This window comes from Mirounga angustirostris, unplaced genomic scaffold (assembly GCF_029215605.1).
Source record: "Mirounga angustirostris isolate CCGP_5_RB_7025 unplaced genomic scaffold, mMirAng1.0.hap1 SCAF_15, whole genome shotgun sequence".
In the NCBI taxonomy this organism is placed as follows: Eukaryota; Metazoa; Chordata; class Mammalia; order Carnivora; family Phocidae; genus Mirounga; species Mirounga angustirostris.
In genome coordinates, this window is record NW_026991723.1 from 28,409,588 (window position 1) to 28,437,285 (window position 27,698).

At 44.0% G+C, this 27,698-nt stretch overlaps 1 pseudogene; it reads right to left on the reverse strand.

Moving 5' to 3' along the window:
• On the reverse strand, positions 1-27,698 carry LOC123842361 (procathepsin L-like; annotated as a pseudogene).

The window sequence follows — 27,698 nt, forward strand, 5'->3', positions numbered from 1 at the left end:
GGAATGAGACCGTGTGTGTGTGTGTGTGTGTGTGAGAAAGACAGACAGACAGACAGACAGAAGTTGACAATGAGGTACAGACAAGGAAATCTATTTTTTGTAAGTCCTCATAAATATGAAGAAGATTATGCCCCAGGAACTCAGGAGCTACACCAAACCAGCCACACATCAACTGACACATGGCTTCCGGGAGGGAGAAATGTTATTTGCTGTTCAACCCTCACCCCTCAGAAGTTATGTCTCCATCCATCTTCCTTCTGGTCAATTTTCTCTAACTCGAAGATTCTGGAAGCAGATTCTTAATAAAACATGCCTGGGGGGGATTATCCATACCTGTGACTGTGTAGCAGCGTCCTTCAGCCCCTACTTAGGGAGACTTGGTCAATGACAGAAGATTCTGTCAGGAGGATGTTGGCTCTGCACCAAAGGAGCTGCCCCAGCTTCGGTCAGCACAGAGACATGGCCAGTCCCCTGGGGAGGTAACACATATCATCTCACTGGATTCTCACAATGTTGTGAGGCTGTGCCATAAACTCGCTTCAGAGAGAAGTAACCTGGGGCTCAGAGACATAACGTTGGGGGAGGGGGGGAAGAAAATTGGATTGGCTGCCAACATTCAAAACTCAATAGTTTTCCCCCAAATAGTTGGGTATTTGGCTTCTTGTTTGAAATTGGAAGCTCTGGCCACACTGGGGTCACATTGCTGCCTGAGGCTGGTTAGTGGGGAGGAGGGTGGCTGCCCCAGACAGAGGGGAACGGGCTCTGCATTTCACCCCCGAGCCCCCGAGCCCCTCACCCAGAGTCCCATAGACCAGGACAGGGGGCTCATAAACAGGCTGCCCCCCACCCTCATGTGTGAAATTTTGCCTTGTGACAGAAATTACTTGTGCTCTAAAAGGCAACTGAATCAAATCTGATTAATTTGGAAAAACAAGTAGCAAACCTCTGGACTCGGCTGTGAGGAGCTGAGTTGGGGAGTGGGGAGGAGAAGAGGCACGCTCCATTCTTTTCCCACCTTCATCTGGGGTTCTGACTTCACAGCAAAGCCTTCAGGGATGGGAGAGAATTCTGGACAAGCACTGGGGCTGGCTCTGGACCCTAACATCATTGTGGACGGCAGATGTGACAGGAGCTTGGAAGGAGAGGCGAGTGGGCAGACTTCAAACGACTCTTTTCAAATCGGAAGAGCCAGATGGATGCAGCTCCACAGACCACGGCAAGTAGCTATGACGAATGTGACAGGTTGAGACTCCAACTCACTTTCCCATCGCCTGTTATGCCCAAGGAGCGTGGAGCTGGGTGTGCAAGGGTTAAATATGAAGTGTTGGCTGAGCCATTCGATTCCCCACTCTCTGTTTTCTAGCACAGCTACTTCTGCAGTTTAATTAGATGCTTTGTTCTCTCTAGATGCCAGTGGATTTTGGCTAAAAGTCTGGTCCAGAAATATCGCATAGAGATTTCCTGCTGAGCAGAAAATTCCAGAGAATTGCAAAGTAATGGAGGTGAAGGAAATACCTTTAAAATTATGAAGACACACTGGTGATTATGTAAATAGGAATCAGAACAATGTCCTTCTCAACACTATCACGGAATGTGGGGCCAGTCTGCCCTTGGCGAGTAATATCCTAATGACTTCACCGTAAAACCAAACCTTACCCTTCTTTAAAAGTGTCATGTTCCCTCTAATAATTTGTCTTTATTTTCACAGTCTTGCATTGTTTCTAATAGCTTTTTTTTTTACAACTAATTACATTTTTATTTGACTTAGACATGTTCAATAAATTGGCCTTATTTCTAATTCCTGCCACATATGGATTCGGAGAACCAGGCTCTGTAGCAGATCCTCAAAGTGGACCAGCAGCATCAGCATCCTCTGGGATCTTGTTAGAAGTACAAATACTTGTCTCCCCAACCAGACCTATGGAATCAGAAACTCTGGGCCTCCAGAAAGCTTCCAGGTGATTCTGAGGCATGCTAGTTTGGGAAACACAGCTCTAAAGCATGAGCTGTTAAGGATCTTCAGAAAAGTGGAAGGTTTTTTACTGAAGTCTTTAGTCTTCACCATCAAAGCTTCTGAAACAACTTCATTCGGCCACCAGAAGGACCACATTTTCTGTGTATGAAACTAGAGGTCTGTCCTGCTGACATGGGTCTGGCTCATGTTTTGACACGGGTCTCTCCTGAGCATCTGTCCACCTCTTTTCTGGCCTGCAATATGATGAGAACAGCTTTTCCCAAGATCACAGGTCAAGAAATTTCTCTTTCACCTACTCCACCTTTTTCTTATCGATTTCTGATGTTAAAAAAGAAAGAAAAATCACTTTCTTTTTAATATTTTTCCCACATTTAAAACTCATTTAATACAAGGCTGATTGGAGAGTGCTCATCTCAACCTATCCTGCTTCTCTTCTCCAAGTTCCCACTGTGGGCTCCTTTGCAACCTCTGTCCTGTTTTTGCTAACCTTCTCTTTTCAACAGGTCATGCATAGGCCAAACCTTCCCTTGTGCCAGTTTACCAAACCCTGGCACATTAACTAATCCATCAGACTTTTGGCCTTGTCAACACCTGGGTAATGCAAAAGAACCCGGACTGGTCTTGGTTCTTGCCATGTGATCACCTGGTGGACTGAGCAAGAGAGATGGATGGACAGCAAGATATAATATTTTAGGGGACCAAGGGCAGGGTGCCCAAAATATGACCCAATGGCATAGTGAGCATTTTGAATTAAAGCTTCTTGGGAAACAACCAGTACAAGGACCTTCCTCTAAAAGGAGAAAATAAATCACCCAGATGAACAGTAACCTCCCTATACCAAGAAGAAGACATTCTTATCACCAAAGATGGAACTCCAAAGCCAAGAAAGCTGTAGAAACAAATCTTGTTACTGTTTTACTCATCTACTACTTCAGCCCCAAACTCCACTTAGTATTCCTTATTAATTAAAGCTTTCAAACCTCTGTTTTCTTTATCCTCTTAATTCCTCACAAATTTTTGTCTCTTGGCCTAAAATGTATAAAATCTGCCTGCCTCAGTCATTTCTTTAGGTCTCAATTTCATTATTGTGCCTTTGTGTGCACATAATAAAACTGGTTTTTTTTCCTCCTACTAATGTCTCATGTAAATTTAATTCTTAGTCCAATTGGAAGAATCTTGGACAGAAGAGTATCTCTTTCTCTTCTTGAATATTCATGACCAGAAGAATATCACTCTTCATTTTTTCCATTGATCTATGTGTCTGTTTTTGTGCCAGTACCATACTGTCTTGATGATCACAGCTTTGTAATAGAGCTGGAAGTCCGGAATTGTGATGCCTCCAGGTTTGGTTTTCTTTTTCGACATTCCTTTGGCTCTTCGGTGTCTTTTCTGGTTCCATACAAATTTTAGGATTGTTTGATCCAGCTCTGTAAAAAATGCTGGTGGTATGTTGATAGGGATTGCATTGAATGTATATAGATTGCTCTAGGTAGCATAGACGTTTTACAATATTTGTTATTCCAATCCTTGAGCATGGAGTGTTTTTCCATTTCTTTGTGATCTTCCTCAGTTTCTTTCATAAGTGTTCTATGGTTTTCAGAGTACAGATCTTTTACCTCTTTGGTTAGGTTTATTCCTAGGTATCTTATGGTTTTTGGTGCAACTGATTTCTTCTGCTGCTGCTTCATTGCTTCTGTATAGAAATGCAACAGACTTCTGTGCATTGATTTTTGTATCCCGTGACTTTGCTGAATTCCTGTATGAATTCTAACAACTTTGGGGTAGAGTATTTTGGGTTTTTCACATAGAGTATCATGTCATCTGAGAAGAGGGAAAGTTGACTTTTTCTTTGCTGATTTGGATGCCTTTTATTTCTTTTTGTTGTCTGATTGCTGAGGCTAGGACTTCTAATACTATGTTGAATAGCAGTGGTGAGAGTGGACATCCCTGCCATGTTCCTGACCTTAGGGGGAAAGCTCTCACTTTTTCCCCATTGAGAATGATATTCACTGTAGGTCTTTTGTATATGGCTTTTTTGGTGTTGAGGTATACTCCTTCTATCCCTACATGATGGAGGGTTTTTATCAGAAAAGGATTCTGGTCTTTTGTCAAGTACTTTTTCTGCATCTATTGAGAGGATCATATGGTTCTTATCCTTTCTTTTATTAATGTGGTATGTCACATTGATTGATTTGTGGATGCTGAACCACACCTGAAGCCCAGGAACAAATTCCACTTGGTCATGGTGAATAATCCTTTTAATGTACTGTTAGATCCTATTAGCTAGTATCTTGGTGAGAATTTTTGCATCCATATTCATCAGAGATATTGGTCTGTAATTCCCCTGTCTGGTTTTGGGATCGAGGTAGTGCTGGCCTCATAGAATGAGTTTGGAAGTTTTCCTCCCATTTTTATGTTTTGAAACAGCTTCAGAAGAATAGATATTAATTCTTCTTTTAATGTTTGGTAGAATTTCCATGGGAGACCATCCACCCCTGGACTTTTGTTTGTTGGGAGATTTTTGATTACTGACTCAATTTCTTTGCTGGTTATGGGTCTGTTCAGTTTTGGTAGTTTACATGTTTCTAGGAATTTATCCATTTCTTCCACATTGCCTAATTTGTTGGCATATAACTGCTCATAATATTCTCTTAGAATTGTCTGTACTTCTTTGGTGTTGGTTGTGATCTCTCTTCTTTCATTCATGGTTTTGTTTATTTGGGTCCTTTCTCTTTTCTTTTTGATAAATCAGGCTAGGGGTTTATCAATCTTATTAATTCTTTTATTTTTTTAAGATTTTATTTATTTATTTGAGAGAGAGAGGGTGCGTGCGCATGAGCAGGGGCAGGGGCAGAAGGAGAGGAAAAAGTAGACTTCCTCCTGAGCAGGGAGCCTGACACAAGGCTCAATTCCAGGACCCTGGGATCATGATCTGAGCTGAAGGCAGACGCTTAACCAACTGAGCCACCCAGGCACCCCTTGGTCTTATTAATTCTTTCAAAGAACAAGCTCCTAGTTTCATTGATCTGTTCTACTATTTTTTTGATTTCTATATCATTGACTTCTGCTCTAATCTTTTTTATTTCTCTTCTCCTCCTGGATTTAGGCTTTATTTGCTGTTCTTTTTCCAGCCCCTTTAGGTGTAAAGTTAGGTTGTGTATTTGAGATTTTTCTTGCTTATTGAGGAAGTCCTGTATTGCTGTATACTTCCTTCTTAGGACTACCTTTGCTGCATTCCAAAGGTTTTAAACTGTCATGTTTTCATTTTCATTTGCTTCCATGTATTTTTAAAATTCTTCTTTAAATTCCTGATTGACCCATTCATTCTTTAGTAGGATGTTCTTTAACCTCCAAGTATTTGTGGTCCTTTCAAATTTCTTTTTGTGGTTGACTTCAAGTTTCATAGCATTGTGGTCTGAAAATATGCATAATATGATATGAATCTTTTGGTACCAGGTGAGACCTCATTTGTGACCCAGTATGTGATCTATTCTGGAAAATGTTCCTGTGCACTTGAGAAGAATGTGTATTCTGCCACTTTAGGATGAAATGTTCTCAATATATCTGTGAAGTCTATCTGGTCCAGTGTGTGTTGTTCTTTTTTTTAAGATCTTATTTATTCACTTGAGAGAGAGAGCGAGAGCAAGAAAGAAAGAGAGAGAGCACGTGCACAGAGGGCGAGGGAGAAGCCGACTCCTGACTAAGCAGGGAGCCCGATGTGGGGCTCAATCCCAGGACCCTGGGATCATGACCTGAGCCAAAGGCAGATGCCCAACAGACTGAGCCACCCAGGTGCCCCCCCAGTGTGTCATTCAAAGCCCTTGTTCCCTTGCTGATCTTCTGCTTAGATGATCTGTCCATTGCTGTGAGTGGGGTATTAAAGTCCCCTACTTTTTTTTTTATTATGTTATGCTAATCACCATACATTACATCATTAGTTTTTGATGTAGTGTTCCATGATTCATTGTTTGTGCATAACACCCAGTGCTCCATGCAGAACGTGCCCTCTTTAATACCCATCACCAGGTTAACCCATCCTCACCCCCCCATCCCCTCTAGAACCCTCAGTTTGTTTTTCAGAGTTCATTGTCTCTTATGGTTCATCTCCCCCTCTGCTTTCCCCCTCTTCATTCTTCTCCTCCTGCTATCTTCTTCTTCTTCTTCTTTTTTTTTTTTTGACATATAATGTATTATTTGTTTCAGAGGTACAGATCTGTGATTCAACAGTCTTGCACAATTCACAGTGCTCACCATAGCTCACACCCTCTCTAGTGTCTATCACCCAGCCACCCCATCCCTCCCACCCCCCACCACTTCAGCAACCCTCCGTTTGTTTCCTGAGATTAAGAATTCCTCATATCAGTGAGGTCATATGATACATGTCTTTCTCTGATTGACTTATTTTGCTCAGCATAACACTCTCCGGTTCCATCCACGTCGTTGCAAATGGCAAGATTTCATTCCTTTGATGGCTGCATAATATTCCATTGTATATATATATACCACATCTTCTTTATCCATTCATCTGTCGATGGACATCTTGGCTCTTTCCACAGTTTTAAAGTCCCCTACTTTTATTGTATTGTTATCAATTAGTTTCTTTAATTTTGTTATTAATTGACATATATTTGACTGCTCCCAAGTAGGGACATAAATATTTACAATTATTTGATCTTTTTGTTGGATAGAGCCCTTTATTATGATATAGTATCCTTCTTCACCTCTTATTACAGTCTTTGGTTTAAAATCTAGTTTGTCTGATATAAGGATTGCTACTCCAGCTTTCTTTTGATGTCCACTGGCATGATAAATAGTTCTCTACCCCCTCACTCTCAATCTGCAGGTGTCTTTGGGTCTAAAATGAGTCTCTTATAAGCAGCATATCGATGGGTCTTTTTTTCTTATCCATTCTGACATCCTATGTCTTTTGATTGGAGCATTTAGTCCATTTACATTCAGAGTAATTATTGAAAAATGTGAATTTAGTGGCATTGTATTACCTGTAAAGTCACTGTTCCTGTAGAGTTTCTCTGTTCCTTTCTGGTCTTTGTCACTTTGGGGTTCTCTCTCCACTCAAAGGATCCCCTTTAGTATTTCCTGCAGGCCTGTTTCAGTGTTCACAAATTCCTTTAGTTTTCATTTGTCTGGGAAATTCTTTCTCTCTCCTTCTATTCTGAATGACAGCCTTGCTGGATAATATATTCTTGGCTGCATATTTTTCCCATTTCGCATGTTGAATATATCATGCTGTCTTTCTGGCATGCTCGGTCTCTGTGGACAGATCTGCTGCCAGCCTTATGTGACTACCCTTGTAGGTTAAGGACCTCTTGTCCTCAGCTTCTTCCAGGATTTTCTCTTCATCTTCGTAGTTTTGAATTTTCACTACACTATGTCAAGGTGTTCACTTATTTTTGTTGATTTTTGAGGGGCGTTCTCTGTGCCTCTTGGACTTGAATGTCTGTTTCCTTCCCCAGATTAGGGAAGTTCTCAGCTATAACTTGTTCAAATAAACTTTCTGCCCATTTTTCCCACTCTTCATCTTCTGGGACTCCTATAATATGGATATTATTTCACTTTATGGAATTGCTGAGTTCTCTAAGTCTACCTTTGTGATCTAATAGTTTTCTTTCCCTCTTCTTTTCAGCTTCATTACTTTCCATCATTTTATCTTCTATATCACTGAATGGCTCTTCTGCTTTGTTCATCCTTGCACTTGGGACTGCATATCAGTAATGGCATTTTTAATTTCGGTCTCACTAGATTTTAGTTCTTTTATCTCTACAGTAAGGGATTCTCTAGAGTCTTCTATGCTTTTTTCTAATCCAGCTAGTATCTTTATAATCACTGTTTTAAATTCCAGTTCAAACATCTTACTTGATGTCCATATTGATTAAGTCCCTGGCAGTGAGTACTACTTCCTATTCTTTCTTTTGGGGTGAATTTCTCCATCTTGTCATTTGTCCAGAAAAGAAAAGAAGAAAGAGAAAAAAAAAAATAACAACAACAGAAAGAAAAAAAAAAAAACCACTATATACTGGGTATATTTTGGTCTGCTTGTTAAAAGAAACTAGATCCCAAAATAAGAAAGAAAATATATATATAAATAAAATAAAATACAATGAAATGAAACAAAAAATTACATATAGAAAGTATATATAAAAATTTTAAAAATACAAAAAATAATTGAAAAAATAAGAAAATAACTGAAACATTAATACTAAAAGACAAAGAACAAAAATTCAAAGAATGCTATATACTACTTTCCCGAGGAGCTGAAGCTTTGCAGTTCTCTATGATGGGTAAACTCGGTGCTAGCCAGTTGTTCCTGCTGGTCTTCTTGGGGAAGGGCCTGTTGCTCTGATTCTCAAGTGCCCTTGCCCTACTGGCAACGCTTCTCTCGGGCACTGGGAGGCAGGACTCAGTGTAAGCGGCTCCAGACTCCACTAGGCGGCGCTGTTTTGCTCCCTGCAGGCTTTCAGCACTGAGGGGGGGCGGGGGGCGCAGGCAGCGGTGGCACCCTGATCTCTAGCCCGGGAGCTCAAAGTTCACACCCCTCACTCTTCAGTGAGCCCTCACAGAAAAGCAAACAATCACTCTTGTCTCCTTGGTTTCCATCAGAACTCTGTGCTCACTCAGCCTGTGACCGAGTATTTCTATCTCAGGCACAGGACTCCTACAGGGCACACCTGCGCCTCTCCTCCGGGGGAGGGAGGGGAGTCTCACACCAGTTTGGCCCCTTGCTGGGCCCCTGCTCAGAGAGCGGTCGCCCCACCCAGCCACGGTTCCCAGTTTATGGCAACAGAGAGCTGAATGCTGGAGCCTGGACTCCCTGTTTGCAGCCGGCTTCCCCGCCCCCATCCCTGGGAATTCTGCCGCACTATCAGCCCCATTCTTCTTGTGACCCCGGGGATCCTGAGACCACGCTGTCCCACCTGCGATTCTGCCCCGCTTCCCCACCTGAGTTTCTTTAAGCCAGGGACATCCCCCACTGTAACAAACTTCTAAGAAGTCCTGATTTTGCGCTCTGCTCCAGTAGCCTCCTTAAGCCAGCTCCCTCCCCTCCGCCGTATCCTACCATATATACCACCCTGGATTCATGTCTCCGTGCCTCCTACCTTGCAAACAGTGGTCGCTTTCCTACTTATAGACTTGCAGCAACTGTTTTCTCAGATCTCCAATTGATTTCTTGAGTCTTCAGAATGATATGATAACTATCTAATTGTATTCGAGGGATGAGACCAAATTAGAGTCCCCCTACTCCTCCGCCACCTTAACTCCCCTCCCCTTGCAGGCTTCTATTTAAATAAGAAATTCTTGGTCTACCTGTCCCTGAGAAGTTTTTCATTCTGGAGACATCTGTACCCTATATGGGACAGTATGCATATCAGCGCATATCATAGCCGTAGGAACAGCAATGTGGTAAGGATGGAAGCAGAGAACTGTGCAAGACTAATACATTTTAAGGACAGTTCTCAGAGTTTGCAGATACAAAGGCTACAATCTAGAATGTGAATAGTAAATATGATATCTCTTTTCCCTGAAAATGTTCAACTTTGATAGTAAGATAAGGAGCTCCATTTACCTGTGCATGGTATGGATAGGATTCCTCTGAGTCCAGGCTTCTGTTGTCCTTCACATACTGGGGGAAGGTGTTACCCATCAGGCCACTGCTACAGCCCTCGTGGTCTCTAGACAGACAGCAGTCCACCAGGTTCTGCTCACTCAGTGCAAGAACGTTTGCCAGTTTTCCAGAACATTTGTCCTTCGAGGGCACCCGTTGCATGAAAGGCCCAACACAAGCCACAAAAACCCTGAAACCAAATTAAAAAGCTCTCAGTCTACAAAACCAATAGCAAGATTTGACAACAGCCCCCACATCTGAAAACTCTTTTAAAACATAGACAACTGTACATGTTTCTCAGCCGACCACAGCAAGGACACTGATTCCTTTCGCTTTTACTCCTGAGGATGACCTGCTGCATATTGTCACACCTGATCCTTCACAGGGGTTACATAGTCTTTCTCTCTCCAGTCCACAGAGGAGGGGGTCTCAGCAGAGGGAGGCGCTTGAAACTCGTTCCCTTCTTCATGCTTCTGTATTTGAAGACCATTCATCACCTGCCTGAATTCTTCACTGGTCTTCAAGGAAAAGGAAATAGAATGTTGACAAGCAGCAGATTTTTTGGTAAAGTACTGAGGACAGGACGCACGAAACATTCAGCAATCCATGCCACCCTCACCAGGTCACCAAAGGCGTTCATTGCCATCGCGAAGCTGTGTTTCCCTTGGCTGTATTCCTGATTGTGCCGTTCAATCATTTGCATATTCTTTGCCCACACTGCTCTCCTCCATCCTTCTTCATTCTGCAGAAAGACATATAACCCATCATCTTTGTTTCTATTTAAAACCAACTCACCTGCACCAAACGGATGCGCTGACAGAGAGGACGGGAAACCCTGACCAGGGCTGCGCGGACGCTCCGGGAGCTGCTCTCCAGCAACCACGCAGCGGGACAGACGCCCCCACCGTTGTGCAGTCACGGTGCCCCGCTGACCGCCTCGGCTAGAGCGGCCTCAAGCAGCTACTCTCTGCTGTGAGCTCGCACCAGCACAGAACATCCCCTGGGGGTCTCACTGGACGCCGCAGCGGTTACCCACCTCGTCATACAGCTTCCCGTGCGCCGCCTTCCACCGGGACCAGCGCGCATCTGAGCTCTGGTCGGCTTCTGGAGCAGCTGTGGTTGTTCCCAAGCACAGGGCAGCCAGGAGGAGAGAAGGATGCATGTTCCAAAACCTAGGAAGGGAAAACACACGGGTTTCTGCTTAGACCAAACCACCTAAAAAGCCCTGCTCCTTTCTTCCGCGATGTTAGAGCCGCTAAGGTGGAGTCCAAACAGGGACTTGATCCTCCCGAGGGTTTCCACGGGGCGGTGGAGGAAGGCTGAGGGTGTGGCCTGTGCAGGGGGCCCGCTGCCCCGCTCCCCGCCCTGCGACCCCCCTGCCGCTTCCGGGGCATGTGAACGGGAACACGTAGCACTAACCGTCCTGTAACCCTGCAGGTGGGGTGTACGATGGGGCTGAGCCTGAGGACAGTACCTCCAGCGAGCCCTGAACCTCTGACCCAAAATGCGGTGGCCAAGCTGGTTTGGGGACCGGCTCCGCCCCTCAGGACCGGCCTTGGCTTCAGCTGTGGCAGTTACAGCTACTCTGACCCAGTCACAGGTGCAAGTCTAGGGGTCTCCCAGGTTGGGGGAGGGTCCCAGGCTTTGCATGGAAGGCCCTGGTTATCCCAGGGCCAACCCTACCCCCCACGTGTCTACACTGTGATTGACTCCGTCTGCCTGTGTGCAGAACTTCTGACTCTGGGCCTACTGGAAGGTGACAAGGCACTTGGACAAGTGGTGCGTGAGTCAGTTGACCTGGAGGAGGAGAAGCTGGGGGACCAGGGACAGTGCTGAGGGGAGGTCCATACCTTCTCTGGGGATCCAGATCAACTTAGTACCCCAAATTCATGCTCTGGCAGGTGGCTCCTGAATAGAAGTCACAGGGAGGCCCAAGTAGGTTTTCAGCCTCAGCCTGCATGTCCTTCAGTCCTAGAATTGTGGGTTAAAATCTCCCTGAGGATTGAGAACACCATAATCTAGTCTAGCGGTCCCTGATTATTCCAGACAAAGGTGGGGGCAAGTGGAGGAAACAGAGCCCACAGACAGATTTATTAGCACTGTTTCAGGATGGGATGCCTCTGCTCTTGGAAGAATCTGGCGTGGCCTGGCAATCCCCAAACACGTGCCCAAATCCATGGAAAGAAAGGGGACACACAGAGTGGTGTCCAGGGAAGGCATGGTATTCTGTAATTCTCCTCTTCCTGTCTCCATTAGGCAGAGATTCTTCTTCCTTCTCAAAGCCAACAGAAATGCTTTATTTCCAGAAAAATATGGTTTAATAAAATGAGGAAAGGTGGAATGTAGAAACTGCTTTTTCCTCCCCACTCTCTGCATTATGGATTATTATTTTCCTCAGTATCCAATGTGCTTTTCTTGAGATTTAATTTAAATAAGTTTAAGAAAGATGCTATTTTAAGCAAAAAAGTATTCATCAGGAGACCATGATTTTGCCCTCTGAAGATCAGTTTTGCTCTCCACACGTCTAGACAGTGGGTCACAGCCTCCTTCTCCGGACCCATGCCCCTGAGACCCGTCCCGCCCACCCCCGTGATCCTCCTCACACCAGGTCTCCAGCACTTCTCTGCTCAAGGAGGGCAGGGGTCAAAGGGATTCCATACAGGGGTTGGGAGTCAGGTCGGGGCCAGCTCGGGCATTCTGCAGCTCGTGGCTGGGCCCTCCCACCCCCGGCAGGCTCCCCAGCACCCTCAGCCTCAGTTTCCTCATGGAGGACGTGGGGCAGTGATTCTGTTTTCCTCAGAGGAGTCTTGTGGACTGAATGCACTACATGGCAGGCATTAACACAGAGGAGGGCTCATTCCATACCGCTTTCTTGTGAGGGCTGTGAGAAAGAAATCCACAGGCCCAAACTGGGGTCACTTAGGTTAAGGCCCAAATTCAGGAAACCAAGACTTAGTACCTAACCCAATTTCAGGTTCAACTTCCAGCAATGTAACCTTGAAAGAGCCAACATGGAATTTCCTGGCCCATCTGGGGAATTGGCTGAGAGACTCTTCTGCTCCCCTGAGCAGGGCCACCTGCTCCAAACAATGCATTCCTTGCAAATAAAGTCCTTTCTTCTTCTTTTTATGCTTTTTCTCTGGTTTTTAAAACCTTTCTTTTGTTTAGCTCAGCTGAGTTCCCTTCTACTTGCTAGATGGCATGCTGTCTGGTTCATGAATCCTCTCATAAAGCCAATGAGATCTTCAGATTTACTTGGTTGAATTTTGATTTGGTGGCAGGGACCAGATGTGGAGTAAACTCCCGGCAGCATTCAGAACAAGGAAAACACAGGGGTGGTACCCACGAACCTTTGAGTTCTGGGTCTTCTCCCCCTTCCTCAGCACTGGGGGTAAGCTCCTCTGGGTCAGAGCTCTGTTTTGTCTCTATTTTTGCCTCGGAGCTCCAGATCTAGTTGGCTTTCCTTTACAGGGAGTATCAGCTTGAGCTGCAGAAGGTTATGCCAGGAGCCCAGTGGTGCTGGCATGTTTGCCTGGAACCCCACTGAGCTGACAGAAGGGTCTGCCCTGAGCCAACCCAGGCCTTTCAGGTCACATTCCCCATGTGGAAAACCTCAGCAAGCTCCTCAAGGGAATAGGTCGTGGTGCTCACAGGGCCTTCTTAGTGCCAGGACGCAGTTCTGCTGATATATGAAGGTACATGTTTGTTTGTCTTATTTTGTGTACATAACTGTTATTGCTAGCAGGATCTTGGAAGCCAAAAAGCCTCACAAATTGATGGGCATGGGTTGAGCATTTAAAGGCTACTAGAGGGCGCCTGGGTGGCTCAGTTGGTTAAGCGACTGCCTTCGGCTCAGGTCATGATCCTGGAGTCCTGGGATCGAGTCCCACATCGGGCTCCCGGCTCGGCAGGGAGCCTGCTTCTCCCTCTGACCCTATCCCCTCTCATGCTGTTTCTCTCTCTCTCTCTCTCAAATAAATAAATAAATAAAATCTTAAAAAAATAAAAAAAATAAAGGCTACTAGATCTCTGGCCATCTCAAACAGACTCCTGGGTTAGGATAAGGTGGTCACAGAGCAGGTTAGATGGACACTAGGTCACCTGTCAGCCTCAAGAAGATTTCCCTGCAACTTGGTACCCTGTGAAACATGACACAGTCCTCAACCCCATGGCACCTCCCTCTTAGGTATTAGCTTGGCCCCACGAAACCCAAAGCCTTAGCTACTGGGATCCTTACATTTTAATCAGGCATGGTACCTTCTGGCATACCTGCTTATTTTCTGCCTAAGAACTATAGTCCCAGAAGGTACAGATATCTAGCAAGATAAAAAAAATTTTATTAAAAATAATCTAGAATTACAGTGTCCATTATGGGGAATATTCCAGTTGGACAGGACTGTTCATTTAAGAAGTGTATAAAAGTCAGGGTTCCCAATCTAAATACACAGAATGGGATGCCTACTTTAATTAATACAAAGAAGCCTCCAAAAGCCTTCAACATTCCAAAATAGTCACATTGAAAGATTCATTACAAAAAGGTATTGAAAAATTAGAAACATGACAGGTGCTTAAGACCAAAGTTTGTACGGGCGCCTGGGTGGCTCAGATGGTTAAGCGTCTGCCTTTAGCTCAGGTCATGATCCCAGGGTCCTGGGATCGAGTCCCACATCGGGCTCCCTGCTCAGCAGGGAGCCTGCTTCTCCCTCTGCCTCTCTCTCTCTCATGAATAAATAAATAAAATCTTAAAAAAAAAAAAAAAAAGACCAAAGTCTGTAAGACTGACTTGTCTCCTACAGCTCCTCCATCCTCCCTTCCCTGAGTGCTCCGTCTGCTACTTTCCCGTCTCAGGTGCCTTTCCACCTGAAGAGACACTCACCTCCTCACAGGAAACTGCCTGAGGTGACAGGTAATCCTCCCAAGATGCTTGTCATCCTTGGTCAAGGACTGAACTGAGGGCCAGAGTAAAAACATTTCTCCAACTTGGGCAGGGTCTCCAGACTTTGTTTCTTTGTTTGTTACATTTTTAAATCAATTCTTCCTGAGCCCAGGTGAGAGAGGGAAACAAAAATTCACATTATCCCTTCCTTTCCAAGTCCAGGAATTAGTTTCCTCTCATCCCTCTGGTTTTACATCCTAAAAATGTGACTTGGCTTTCCAGCTGCCTCAGCTCTCTCTTGGGCTATCTTTGGGAGTGGTTCTACATCTTGTAAAAATAGTACTGTTTACACCTTCTTGAAGGATATCTTTTGGGCCCATGATGTTGTTTAATATTGCCAGAAAGTGTTACTGTTTTTCCTGGCTAAGATCTGACAATATATTTTTAAAAATTTTAATAACTGTATAATAAAAAATTTGGCCAAATTAAAAGCTGATATTTAGAGCCTGATAGAATTTTTTAGTTCTCATTTTTCTCTTTTAAATTTTTAGGCCTTTTCTGTTAAGCAAAATTTACTCAGAGGAAGACTTTCTCACAGGTGGATGGGCGCATCAGTCCTTTGATATTATTAAAGCAAGAAGTCCATTCTTTGAGAAACTAAAAACAGATGTCCTTATTTTACAAATCTAGTCTTTACAGGACAGAAGGTCTGGTTGCAAAAACAATTCAAAGAACACCAATCCTTTTTACCAATCCCTAAACCTCCCTTATTTATCCCAAAAGGCTTATAAGTATCGTAAAAGTTCTGGCCCAAAGAGATCAAAAGTCCTTCTAGAAAGTGCTTGTATTTTTTCCCTGTGCCTTCAAAATATAAACATTCAGTGTCCTACTCATTTTCTCCAGGAGCTCCTTACGTGGCTCATCTCTTCACAATGCAGATTCCAAGGAGATTATTCTTACCAACCAAACACGGAAGGCAAGGCCATTTAAAACTTGATTTGCCAACAACAAATACAAATCTTAAGTGTCTTCTCCACAAACAAAACAAAAACAAAAAAAACTTTAGCCCTCTAGACAAATAACCTTAACTTATTCCATCTACCAGAAAAATAAAAACAGATCCAAACATAAAAGTTAGTTGTTGTTTTTTAAGATTTTATATTTTAAGTACTCTCTCTTACTAACATGGGGCTGGAACTCACAAACCCGAGATCAAGAGCCACATGCTCTACTGACTGAGCCAGCCAGATGCCACAAAACTAGTGTGTTTTGTACCAATTTCATGACAGTGATTTTACAATGGAAGCTATAACATCTGCAACTCTCTGTATGTTCATGGGCATCTACAGATGTGTTGTAAATGCTTCTACCTTCGGATGGCATTGCCAAAATTAACTTGTGAAGACCTCTATTTAGTTGGTTGGGAGGCAAGTGACAGTAAGCATTGGGCATTCTAAAACTCCAAAAGGTAAAAACTAACCCAAGTGCTTTTCAAGTTCACATGATCTAGAAAATTATTTGATATAAATGCTACTTTAAGGCTGATGGTTTAACTAACACAAACACATCTTTAGAATTATCAACAGTAAATATAAAGACTTTTAATTCTACCTGAGTTTACTAGCTAAATAAGTTGTTGAATAAGAATAAGATTCTTTTTTTTTATTCTTATGTTAATCCCCATACATTACATCATTAGTTTTAGATGTAGTGTTCCATGATTCATTGTTTGTGCATAACACCCAGTGCTCCATGCAGAATGTGCCCTCCTCAATACCCACCACCAGGCTAACCCATCCTCCCACCCCCCTCCCCTCTAGAACCCTGTTTGTTTTTCAGAGTCCATCGTCTCTCCTGGTTCGTCTACCCCTCCGATTTCCCCCCTTCAAAGAATAAGATTCTTATAAGAATAAGATCTTTCATCAATTAAAAAAACATAATAGCTTAGGATAAAATTGACTTTGTCTAATGCTTAATAAAGTTTTTATAAGTAATCTGCACATAATTGCGAATACAAGTAGATTAAATATCAAGTTTTGGAGTAAATTTTTTTAATTGTGTAGGGGCCAAGGGCAGGCTGCCTTAAGATGGGCCACTTTGGCATAAAGATTGTTTTTGAGTTAAAAGCAACCAAAACCCAGCTGATTTAGGAAAAACTCTTTACCTCTCCCTCACCTGCCTGCCTTAGCAGGAAGAGGGCATTAACAGATTCCTCCTTACCTGAGAAACTAACCTGTACAACAGGACAACCTTTGCTTTCCAACATCTCCTTTCACCTGCCAGCTAACAGTCTCCCTCCTCTTTGTATTCCCAGTCCTGACCCTTCTCCTTATCTCTGGATGTCCTGTGAACCCTGTGTTGCCTGCCCGTCTTTAGAATTTCATGCTTATATGGATTCCCTGTATGTACAAAGCTAAATTTGATTTTCTCCTGTAAATCTGCCTTGGATCAATTAGATTCTTAGTCCAACTTGAAGGACCTTAAAGGGCAGAGGAAATTCTTTTTCCTGGTAAATAACAAAATTCAACCAAGTAAATTTGGAGATCTAAGTGGCTTTATGAAATACTTCATGAATCAGTCAGGGCCCCATGGAGCTGGTAGAGAGGTGTTCCCAGGAGATGTAAAACATGGAAGGTTTTTATAGAAGAAGGTGGTGGCCAGAGAGTTATTAGCCAAAGAAAAGGACTGTTCCTGGCAATGCCTCTTTCTAGGGGACAAAGCAAGGTTTCCACCTCACCTCTTTGAGGGATGGAGAGGACCTAAGTGGCAGACTCACTGGACCAGAATGAAAATTTCCTGGCTGACAGGTTAATATTACCTTTGTGGGATAGGTTCAAACTGCAATTAAGTTCTGTGTTAAGAAGCAGTTTGGGTACTCAGTTGAAGTGACATTTTGGATTTCATATGATTACTTCTGAAAGTATTGAAAAGATTATAGAAGATAAATTACATGGTGGTCAGCATATAATCTCTGGCATGTAGCTACTACTATTATTCTTAATGATGTTCTGGAATTTAAGAGGGCCCTTATCATCAAAACACCCTTGTTGGGGTCATATCTTAAGATATATCACTGAAGATTTGTCAGAACTGTCAGACAACACAGGAAAATAACAGAACATGTGACAAGGCCTTGAGGTCTAGGGAGGGCCGAGCAGCTGAGGTCCTAGGACCAGCAGAGATGGACAGAGGATTAGGGTCACGAGGCCACAACTCTCAGCTGCAGCCAGTCCAACACGCTCTCACGGGTGCTCTGTGCTCAATGTCCGTTGAGAGTCAAGGACTAAGGTGACCTTGGAGTCTCTCAACCAAACCAGCTTCCATCATCATGGCTTTCTGCCCTGTGTTCCCTGCTTGTTGAGCCCCCAAATGTGCACGATGCGCTGAAATGGTTCAACTGTGGGGAGATTTTCAGGCAAAATGCAAAGCTGCCTCCTGGACTCACCTTAGTGAGCCTTGCTCATGGGCGATCCATCTGGGAAGCTGGTGTTCTTCCCCCTCTTCTCTTGCATGTTCTCAGAAACATAATAGGCAAGTCAAAAATGACTTTCTCCACTTTAGTGGATTCACTTTCCAATTGGTCCTGGCAAACTGGACTTGCCAGCAAACATGAGTGAACAGTTACCTGGCTCATGAGCAACAATGTCACATAGTCCCATGTCATGTTCCTGGGGATGGGACAATAATGCATCATTGCCCTGGCTTGTCTCATCCCGTTAGAGCTTTCATGAACAACTTGGTAGTGGCCGTTTTTAAGGATTCTTAGAAGGATCTTGGCCATTGTCCTTTTGGCAATTTCTTCTGTTACTCCTTAGTTTTTTTAATTAAAAAAAAAAAAAACAGGTGATCATTATGAAAATTTTAGAAAGTTCTGGTAAGCGAAATTAAAGAGAAAAAAAAAAAGAAAAGACAGTATCCAAAGTCCCAATCTACTTCCTTGTGGCTTCTTAAAACCAGTAGACAACTGGGATTTATGGCTCACTCAGGAACACTATGCTTTGACTGATGGCCTTTGAGCATTGTAAAAACCCTTATCTCATCTTACAGGTGAATGAACTGAAACTTAGAGAGGTTTGGGAACTTCTTTAGCCAGTAAGCAGGGAGCCAGGAGTTGGTCTCAGGAGCTGTAACTCCAGACAAGGCAGCACGCAGTGTTGCAGAACGGTGCCAGACCCGGGATTGAAGGCTGGCTGTCAACGAAGATAATGGGAGAGAATTGCAAAGGACAATAGTTAATGTTTATACTGCAGTCCAAGGGACTACATGCCTCTCCAAACCTGTCCCCAGGGTCACTACTCCAGGCACACTCCCTCCCCTCTGCCACTGTGTCCATTTAAACATTTCTGGAAAGCGTTTCCTTATCTGTGACTGTGCACTGACTTCTGGGGAGATCCTCTCTTCTCCCTGCAGGAGCCACCACCCTCTTCCCCAGCAGAAGACCCCCATGTTTGAGTTATTTCTTCGAGAGCAGGTCCTGGGGTGGGGGTGGGGTTGCTCCGGCAGGGGAGACTGTATCAGATGCCAAAGGGGGTCCTGTAGCCACCTGCAGATCTGTGTCATGTGTGACGCAAGGAGAGCGATAATTAATGAAAATCTTAGTGTTCTTTTCTTGTTTGTGTTCCTTTTCTAGGAACTTGTCCCCTCTACAGTTAGAGATTTCCTTGTCTTAAAGATCAGAATTTGAACAGCAGAAATGCAAAGAGGAAAGAGTCACCGTTCAGCCTTTGACATCGCAAACATAATTCCTGAGTCCACAAGGGTCCTGAGGGCCAAGCTTTGAAGAGAGAAGATAAGGTTTCCTAATCTCAGGGTCCAATCTGAAAACCTCCCCTAAGATCGCTGTCATCAAGGAATGAAGCGTTCATTGCCTATGGAGTGGGAAGAAGAGGGGAGGAGAGTGTCCCCAACCCTGGGAGAGGGGCAGGGTTTCTCAAAAGCTGAGGGCAGTAGCCTGCTTGCACTCATGCTGTGCGAGGCTGGTCTAGAGAGGGTGGGCTCTGGAAAATTCTCAGGCACAGCTTTAACAAAGAGGGGAGCAGGTCACAGATTCTGGGATGACCAAGTGCCACAAACACAGACTGTTCCTAAGACCTCAGTACCCTTGCACAGCCATGGGGAGCAGGAAAGTCTCCCTGAAGAATGCAAGAAACTAGATTTAGCAAGGTGGCTCCCAGTCAGACTTACTTTAAGAAGGATAAAGGGAGGGGCGCCTGGGTGGCTCAGTCATTAAGCGTCTGCCTTCAGCTCAGGTCATGATCCCAGGGTCCTGGGATCGAGCCCCGCATCATGCTCTCTGCTCCGTGGAAAGCCTGCTTCTTCCTCTTCCACTCCCCCTGCTTGTGTTCCCTCTCTCGCTGTGTGTCTCTATCAAATAAATAAATAAAATCTTAAAAAAAAAAAAAAAAGAAGGATAAAGGGATATGATAGTTCTGGGCAGTGTGGACAATAATTATTCCCAAGGGCAGGGTTATAATCATGGTTGAATCTGAAAGGGGCTAATTACATCCCAGAACTGGAAAGAAATGCAGAGGGTTGCTGAAAACTGGGGAACTGAGGTTTACACTTTCTCCTTAGGCTCATCCTTCAGTTTCCGTGGACTCAACTTAACTTCCAATCCTACTCAGCCACTAACACAGTTGAAGGTTGAGAAACAAAAAAAGAAAATACTACAGTCCCTCAAATGGGTTAAGACATATTTTCCATGTCAGCCATGTGTGCTCAGCTTCAGGTTCCTGCATCCTGGCTGGAGAACTCCTTCCCCACGCCCCACTCTCTTCCACCTGAGTTGTGTGCATTCCTGTTGCAAAGGGGAACTGTTCTCAGTTGATGCCCCATAATTTGCACAGTGGCGTGCTCAGAGGAATCCAAGCAGTTGGGCACAAATCCAATCCAGGCTGTGCCAAATACTGTTACTAGAACAGTCAGGGCTTGCTGTCAATGATCACCTGAACAGGAGGAGAGCCCGGCCCCCAAGAGCACAGGGTTTGGTTGAATGCAGGTGAAATGTGACCCCACGGCACCCTCCTCCAGGCACCCTGGGACAGTCTACACAGTGCACAAGTGTTTGCAGGGGACAGATAGGAAATACACTGCTGCAGATAAGATACACAGCCCGCTCCACCCCGGCTTGCTCAGAGCTCATGATCCAGATGGGTGGGGCAGCAGAAGCTCCTGGCCGGTGGTCACACTCACACGACAGTACCAGGGAGCGTACCAGGGAGCTGGACATGCCTTGCTCTCCCACCAGTCTCCCAGGTGGTCAGCACTGCCCTCCTGAGACGACCCTCTGCCATTGTGCCCAAATTGTTTCTTGTTCTTTTTCCAGGAAGGGGGCGAGACAGCTTCCCACACTCACCTGCTCACTGGGAAGCAAGCTGAATTTCATTTGTGGTATGTGTGGTATGTGTGGTATGTGTGGTAAAACACACATAACAAAATTGGGGTGGGGTGGGGGTTGCTCCGGGAGGGGAGACTGTGATAGTGTTGGGCAGTTTTTGCTCTAATTGGCCTTACTTTGCAAAGCAAAGTGCCAGTCCCCCATGTTCTTCAAGAAATTTTGCTATTCCATGACCATCCCAAAGTGTGGGAACCACTGGCACATAATAGGGCTCTCAGGGTTCAGGCATCAGTAAAATGAAAAGCTACTTTTCATTGAATACCAGCTTTATGCTGCAGCCTTTGGGGGTGGAGATAGTAACATTTATTTTTATTTCTTATCTTCAGGATAATGTTCTTGCCAAATGATGAATGGAAATCTAATCAAGCTTTTATTCCACTTTTCTCTGCTTTATGGAGGATAAATTAAATGCCACCAGGAGAAAGCAATTAGATAAGGCCACAAATCAGAGCATTCCACAAGATAACCTGTTTTGCATGAGTGTTTTCTACACGAAAAAGTTTTTAGTGGGCCTCACTATTTACAGCCTGTGTTGACTGATAAGGTCCCCTAGTAGTTTCCCAGTGCCAAGGTGGACAGGGCCCTGGCTAGATGGCTGGCTCCCAGGTCCGGGGATGTGAGGACGCTGGAGAAGTGGGAACCTGAGCCAGGAGACAGGGGAGCCTCACACAGAGAACAGCCCAGAGTCCTAGGGAGGCTGCATCCTCAGTGAGGGGAGTCTTCACAGAAACTCAGACCCTCAAACCAGGCAAAGAAGGACATCGACCATGAGAAGCTGATTAATGAGCGTTGTTAATTCAATGAGCATTTTTTAAAAAGATTTTATTTATTTATTTGAGAGAGAGAGAGCGAGAGAGCACAAACAGGGAGAGGGACAGAGGGAGAGGGAGAGACAGGCTCCCCACTGAGCAGGGAACCCCATGTGGGGCTCAATCTCAGGACCCCGGGATCATGACCTGAGCCAAAAGCAGATGCTTAACTGACTGAGCCAGCCAGGTGCCCCTCAATGAGCATTTAAGATAAGTCAGTAGATGAGAAAACTTGATATGTCACAAAATTTTACACCTTGTACTTGTAAAAAAAAAACTGCAATAAAGTAGGTTAAGAGGGAACATACCTCATCATAATAAAGGCCAGATATGACATACCCACAGCTAACATCACACTCAATGGTTAAGAACTGAAAGATTTTCCTCTAAGATGAGGAACAAGACAAAGATGTCCAATCTTGCTACTTTATTCAACATTGTACCAGAAGTCCTAGGCATAGCAGTCAGATAAGAAATAGAAGGCATTCAAATTGGTAAAGAAGAAATAGAACTGTCACTATTTGCAAATGACATGATACTCTATTTAGAAAACTCTAAAGACTCCACCAAAAAACTATTAGAACTAATAAATTCAGTAAAGTCACAGGATACAAAATTAATATACACAAATCTGTGACATTTCTGTGCACTAATAATGAAGTAGCATAAAAGAAATAAAGAAAACAATCCCATTTACAATTGAACCAAAAAAGAAAATGAAATACCTAGGAATAAATTTAACCAAGGAGGTGAAAGACCTGTACTCTGAAAACTATAAAACACTGATGAAAGAAACTGAAGACAATACAAACAATATACCATACTCATGCACTGAAGAATTAATATTGTTAAAATGTTCATAATACCCAAAGCAATCTGTAGATTTAATGCAATCCCTATCAAAATATCTGGTATTTTTCACAGAACTAGGACAAATAATCCTAAAATTTATATGGAACCACGAAAGACCCTAAATAGCCAAAGCAATCTTGAGAAAGAGCAAAGCTGGAGGTATTTGGGTCCCAGATTTCAAGATATGCTACAAATGTATAGTAACGACAATAATATGGTACTGACACAAAAATAGTCACATAAATCAGTGAAACCAGATAGAAAGCCCAAATATAAATCCACACTTATACAGTCAATTAATCTTGGACAAGGAAGGCAGGAATACACAATGGGGAACAGATAGTATTTTCAATAAATTGCATCAAGAAAACTAGACAACTACATGCAGAAGAATGAAACTGGACCATTTTCTTACACCATACACAAAAATACACTCTAAATGAATTAAAGACCTAAACTTGAGATGTGAAACCATAAAACTCCTAAAAGAAAACATAGGCGGTAATCTCTTGGACATCAGCCTTAGCAACACTTTTCTGGATAGGTCTCCTCAGGCAAGGAAAACAAAAGCAAAAATAAACTGTTGGGACACACCAAAATAAAAAGCTTTTTGCACAGGGAAGGAAACCATAAACAAAATGGAAAGGCAACTTACTGACTGGGAGAAGACCTTTGCAAATTACATATCTGGTAAGGAGTTAATACTCAAAATACATAATGAACTAATAGAACTCAACATAAAAAAACCCCACAAATAACCAGAATGAAAAAAGGACACAAGACTTGAATAGACATCTTTGCAAAGAAAACATACAGATGGCCAAAAGACAAATGAAAATATGGACAACATCACTGATCATCAGGGAAATGCAAATCAAAAACGCAATGAGATATTGCCTCATACCTGTCAGAATGGCTGGTATCAAAAAGACAAGAAAAAACAAGTGTTGGCAAGGATGTGGAGAAAAGGGAACCCTCATGCATTGTGGGTAGAATTGAAATTGGTGCAACTACTCTGGAAAACAGTATGGATGTTCCTCACAAAATTAAAAATGGAAGTACCATACAATCCAGTAATTCCACTACTAGGTATTTACGCAACGAAAATGAAAACACCAATTTGAAAAGACATACGCACCCCTAGTTTATTGCAGCATTATTTACAATAGCAAAGATATGGAAGTAGCCCAAGTGTCCAATGATAGATGAATGATTTGGCATATATATACAATGGAATATTAATTACTTAGCTGTAAAAAAGAATGAGATCTTGTCATTTGCGACAACATCAATGGACCTACAGGATATTCTGCTAAATGAAATAAGCCAGACAGAGAAAGGCAAATATCACATGATTTCACGCATATGTGGAATCTAAAAAACAAAACAAATGAACAAACCAACAAAGAACAGTAACCCAGACTCATAAAAAAGAAAACAAACCAGTTCTTGCCACTGAACAGGGGGGTGGGAGGATGAGCAAAATAGATGAAGGAGATTGAGGGGGACAAAATTCCAGTTATACAATAAATAAATCACAGGGATGGGAAGTACAGCATAGGAAATATAGTCAATAATATTGTAATAACACTGTGTGGTGACAGATGAGGTGCACTTATGGTGGTGAACACCGGATAATGTATAGAATTGTCAAATTACTATGTTACACACCCAACACTAATATAACATTGTATGTTAAAATTATATGTTTAAAAAAAACTGGATAGAGGGCGCCTGGGTGGCTCAGTTGGTTAAGCGACTGCCTTCGGCTCAGGTCATGATCCTGGAGTCCCTGGATCGAGTCCCGCGTCGGGCTCCCTGCTCTGCAGGGAGTCTGCTTCTCCCTCTGACCCTCCCCCCTCTCATGTGCTCTCTCTCATTCTCTCTCTCTCAAATAAATAAATAAAATCTTTAAAAAAAAAAAAACTGGATAGAGATTCCCCCAGATTTAAAAATAATCTTAAATATTTATATGGCATTACCACTAATGAGCTTTGAAGCTGAAAGTTTTCAAAACTATCAAAAACCATATATTAACTAATGATTTTCATCTCTCACGATGGTGGAAAGATTGATTTTCTTTCCATTAGTGCCCAAATAGTGATATTCTGAAAGCTGTGATATGTAGCAAAAACTGTAGTAAGAAAGTATTACAAGGTGGGTCCAACGGCTAATAAAATAATGTTTTTTCCAGGAAAAAAGAAAACCAGATCTAGAGCAACACACATGTAATGCTATGCTCAGCAACAAAGGCTTGTCTCCTTGCATTTTAATTGTCTGTGACAGAAACCAAAGAAAAAGGAGTTTGATGTTCAATCAGAAACACAAAAACAGAAAATGTGCATAAAAATGTTTATGCCAACTTTACTCATGATGGGGAGATATGCCTCAGCCTCTCAGGTCAGGAACAGGTACGTGAATCAGGACACGGTCACACCACAGAATATGCACCGCAGAATACGCAGGATATACACTGATGTTTCCGAAGAGCTTCTAATAACACTGAAAATCAGCTGTCTTAGCGTTAGGCTTAAAAAAAAAAAAAAGCAGGTGTATAAGCAGTGTATACAATTGTACATTTTGCATGATTTCAGTTACATTAAAATATGTCTAGAAAAAAAGACAAAAGGATAAAACTTCCATTGTATCAAGTTGCCCCGAAAGCCAAAGGTGTTGTCTGAGCCCCAGTGAGAACAGGCTTGGAAGGACTTCGGTTTGCCCACTTCCAACAAAGACAGAGTCCCCAGCTGTGAGGGAAGACAGTCCTCTCCCCGCTCTGTTCGTCTCCCTGACCATGGGAAACCGGCACCCGTGGATGAATCGGTCAGGGTCAAGGCTCTGGGCCAGGAGAACAGGTCTTCAGGGCCAGAGAATCCTTTACCTCATGAGACACACATATGTACACACATTTATACACAACACACACATATACACACAATGACAGAAACATATGTATATCATATACACACAGTTACATACATGCATACACATGCACACATGTATGCACTTACACACACATGTGCACATGCATACACACTTTCACAGTATACACATATACATGCTACATTACCATATAAAGACTTAGCACAGGAGAATAACGGGCCCCCGGGTGCGGGCAGATGGCCTGATACTTAGTGTGAATTGTTAATAATTTGGTAGTAGGATTTTGTCTAAATCTCTTAAACGCTTTGTTTCCAGACCCCAAAGACTGAGGTTGAAGCAAACTCTCTGTAACTACCTTTTAGTTGTAAAATTCTGATTTCAGGAGACAAGGCACATTATCCGCCAAGAGCTGAACTCAGATCCTGCTCTGTGCCCCCAGCAGGAGCCCCACAGGCTGGAGTGACAGTCTTGGGCCCCCGGGCAGGCCCCCCTCACCAAACATCAGCCCCAACGGTGAGGGCACATCACAGCCCCATCCCGGGGGACCTCTGCTATAGGTTCCTGTGGAACTTCTTTCCTGCCCCTCCTCCCCACGCCCACACTCTTCCCCATCCTTTCGCAGCAGAGACTTGGCCCTGTGACCTACCGTCACCACCAGCCAGCCTCTGAGGCTGCGGGTTCTGAAAGATTAGCGGCTGTCCCCTGGGGCATGTCTGGCTCCGCCACAAGCACATTCCAGGGGTGCCATGAGAGGGGGCTGACTACTCCTTAAAACCCCCTTTCAGGGGCTCCTCCCTGACCCTCCGTCCTCCAGGGTGTTCCGCCGGAACCTGCGCTCCCGTCCCTGTCCTGGCCCAGCTCTGGAAGCTTCTGAGTCCCGGGCCTGAGGGATTTGAGGCTCCAGCCTCTCAGCAGCACGTGACCTTTGGTTGCAAAGATAAAGTCTGACCTCACCCAAAGCACAGCTACAGTCTCTGGAAATAGCCCCCAGGAGCCAATTTTTCAGGCGGCAGTTGGCTCGAGCCCCGTGACCAGCCTGGGTGAGCAGGTGCGTGGTCACCTGTCTCTGTGTCCCTGTTGTGAGCCCGGGGGCTGGCATCCACAACAGGTGTTCAGCAGATGTCTGGAGATAATGAGTCAGAAAACCCCGCTCCTAATACACAGCTTGGCCTGATAGTGTCCGCAAGAATCCAAAGTTCTGACAAGACTACGGCGCCATTCCATATATGGATTCAAACTGGGGGGGAAAAAACTGAACAGCATACAAAAGAGAAAAGAGCCAAACAAAATTCTTATCTCTTTTCCCTATGATAACCCCTTTTAAGATTTTTCTTTGAAATAACAAATATCAAATTCTTCCAAACAGCAATCTATCATTTTTCTCTCTCTCAGCCCTTCCTGGGAGCCCTGCTTTTCTGAATCCTCTACACACAGCGGGTACTCCTGTGCATTCCTCTGCAAGCTTTTCTGTTACCTGGTTATTTTTAGGTTTCAGGTTTACGGATTTTTTTACTTCGTTTTTAAAAAACTGTGGTAAGAGAGACATAGCACAAGATTGTTCATTCGAGCCGCATTTCCCTGCACAGCGCAGGGCACCGTCACCCCCATCCGTCCCCACCCTCCATCCCCAGAGCGTTTCCACCTTCCAAGACTGGAACTGTCATTTTACTCTTCAGGAAGGCCTTCCACTTCCAACTCGGATCTGCTGATGTCCCTGTGGGTTATAGCCCGGCTGCCATCAGCAGCCGGTTATGGGGGATCAGCCAGGCCGGCCCTTCCCTCGGGACCGCTTTCTCCACGGTCGCAGCAGGAGGGCTGAGGGGCCAAGGGGCACCCTCTGGGTGAGCTACCTCTTGGGCACACTGATTTTGATAAATAAAAGTTACTCGAGAGACACTCAGACACTCAGCTCCTCCCCCATCCTCCCCGAGAGCAGGCAAGAACTCTCCCTGTGGAAGGTGCCCTCCCTATACCCAGAGACAGAGACAGTCTCGGCACCAGAGACGGGAGATTCGGAGCCCAGCACGCTGGGTGAACAACCCTGTTCCTTGGTCCTCATGTCCCTCCCAGCCCACATTCTGTGCAGAATTCCTTCCTGAGTGAAGCTCCCGGAGTTAGGTTTTCCTGGTCCCGTCAATTCCCCACAAATCCGTTGTCTCTATGTCTAAAAAGTCTGAAAACGGCAGCCTCGGTCACTTCCGTGGGCTCCATCTCATTACTGGGCCTCGCTGCGCACGTAAGAGAACTTCGGTTTTCTCTCCTGTTAATCTGTCTCATGCCAATTT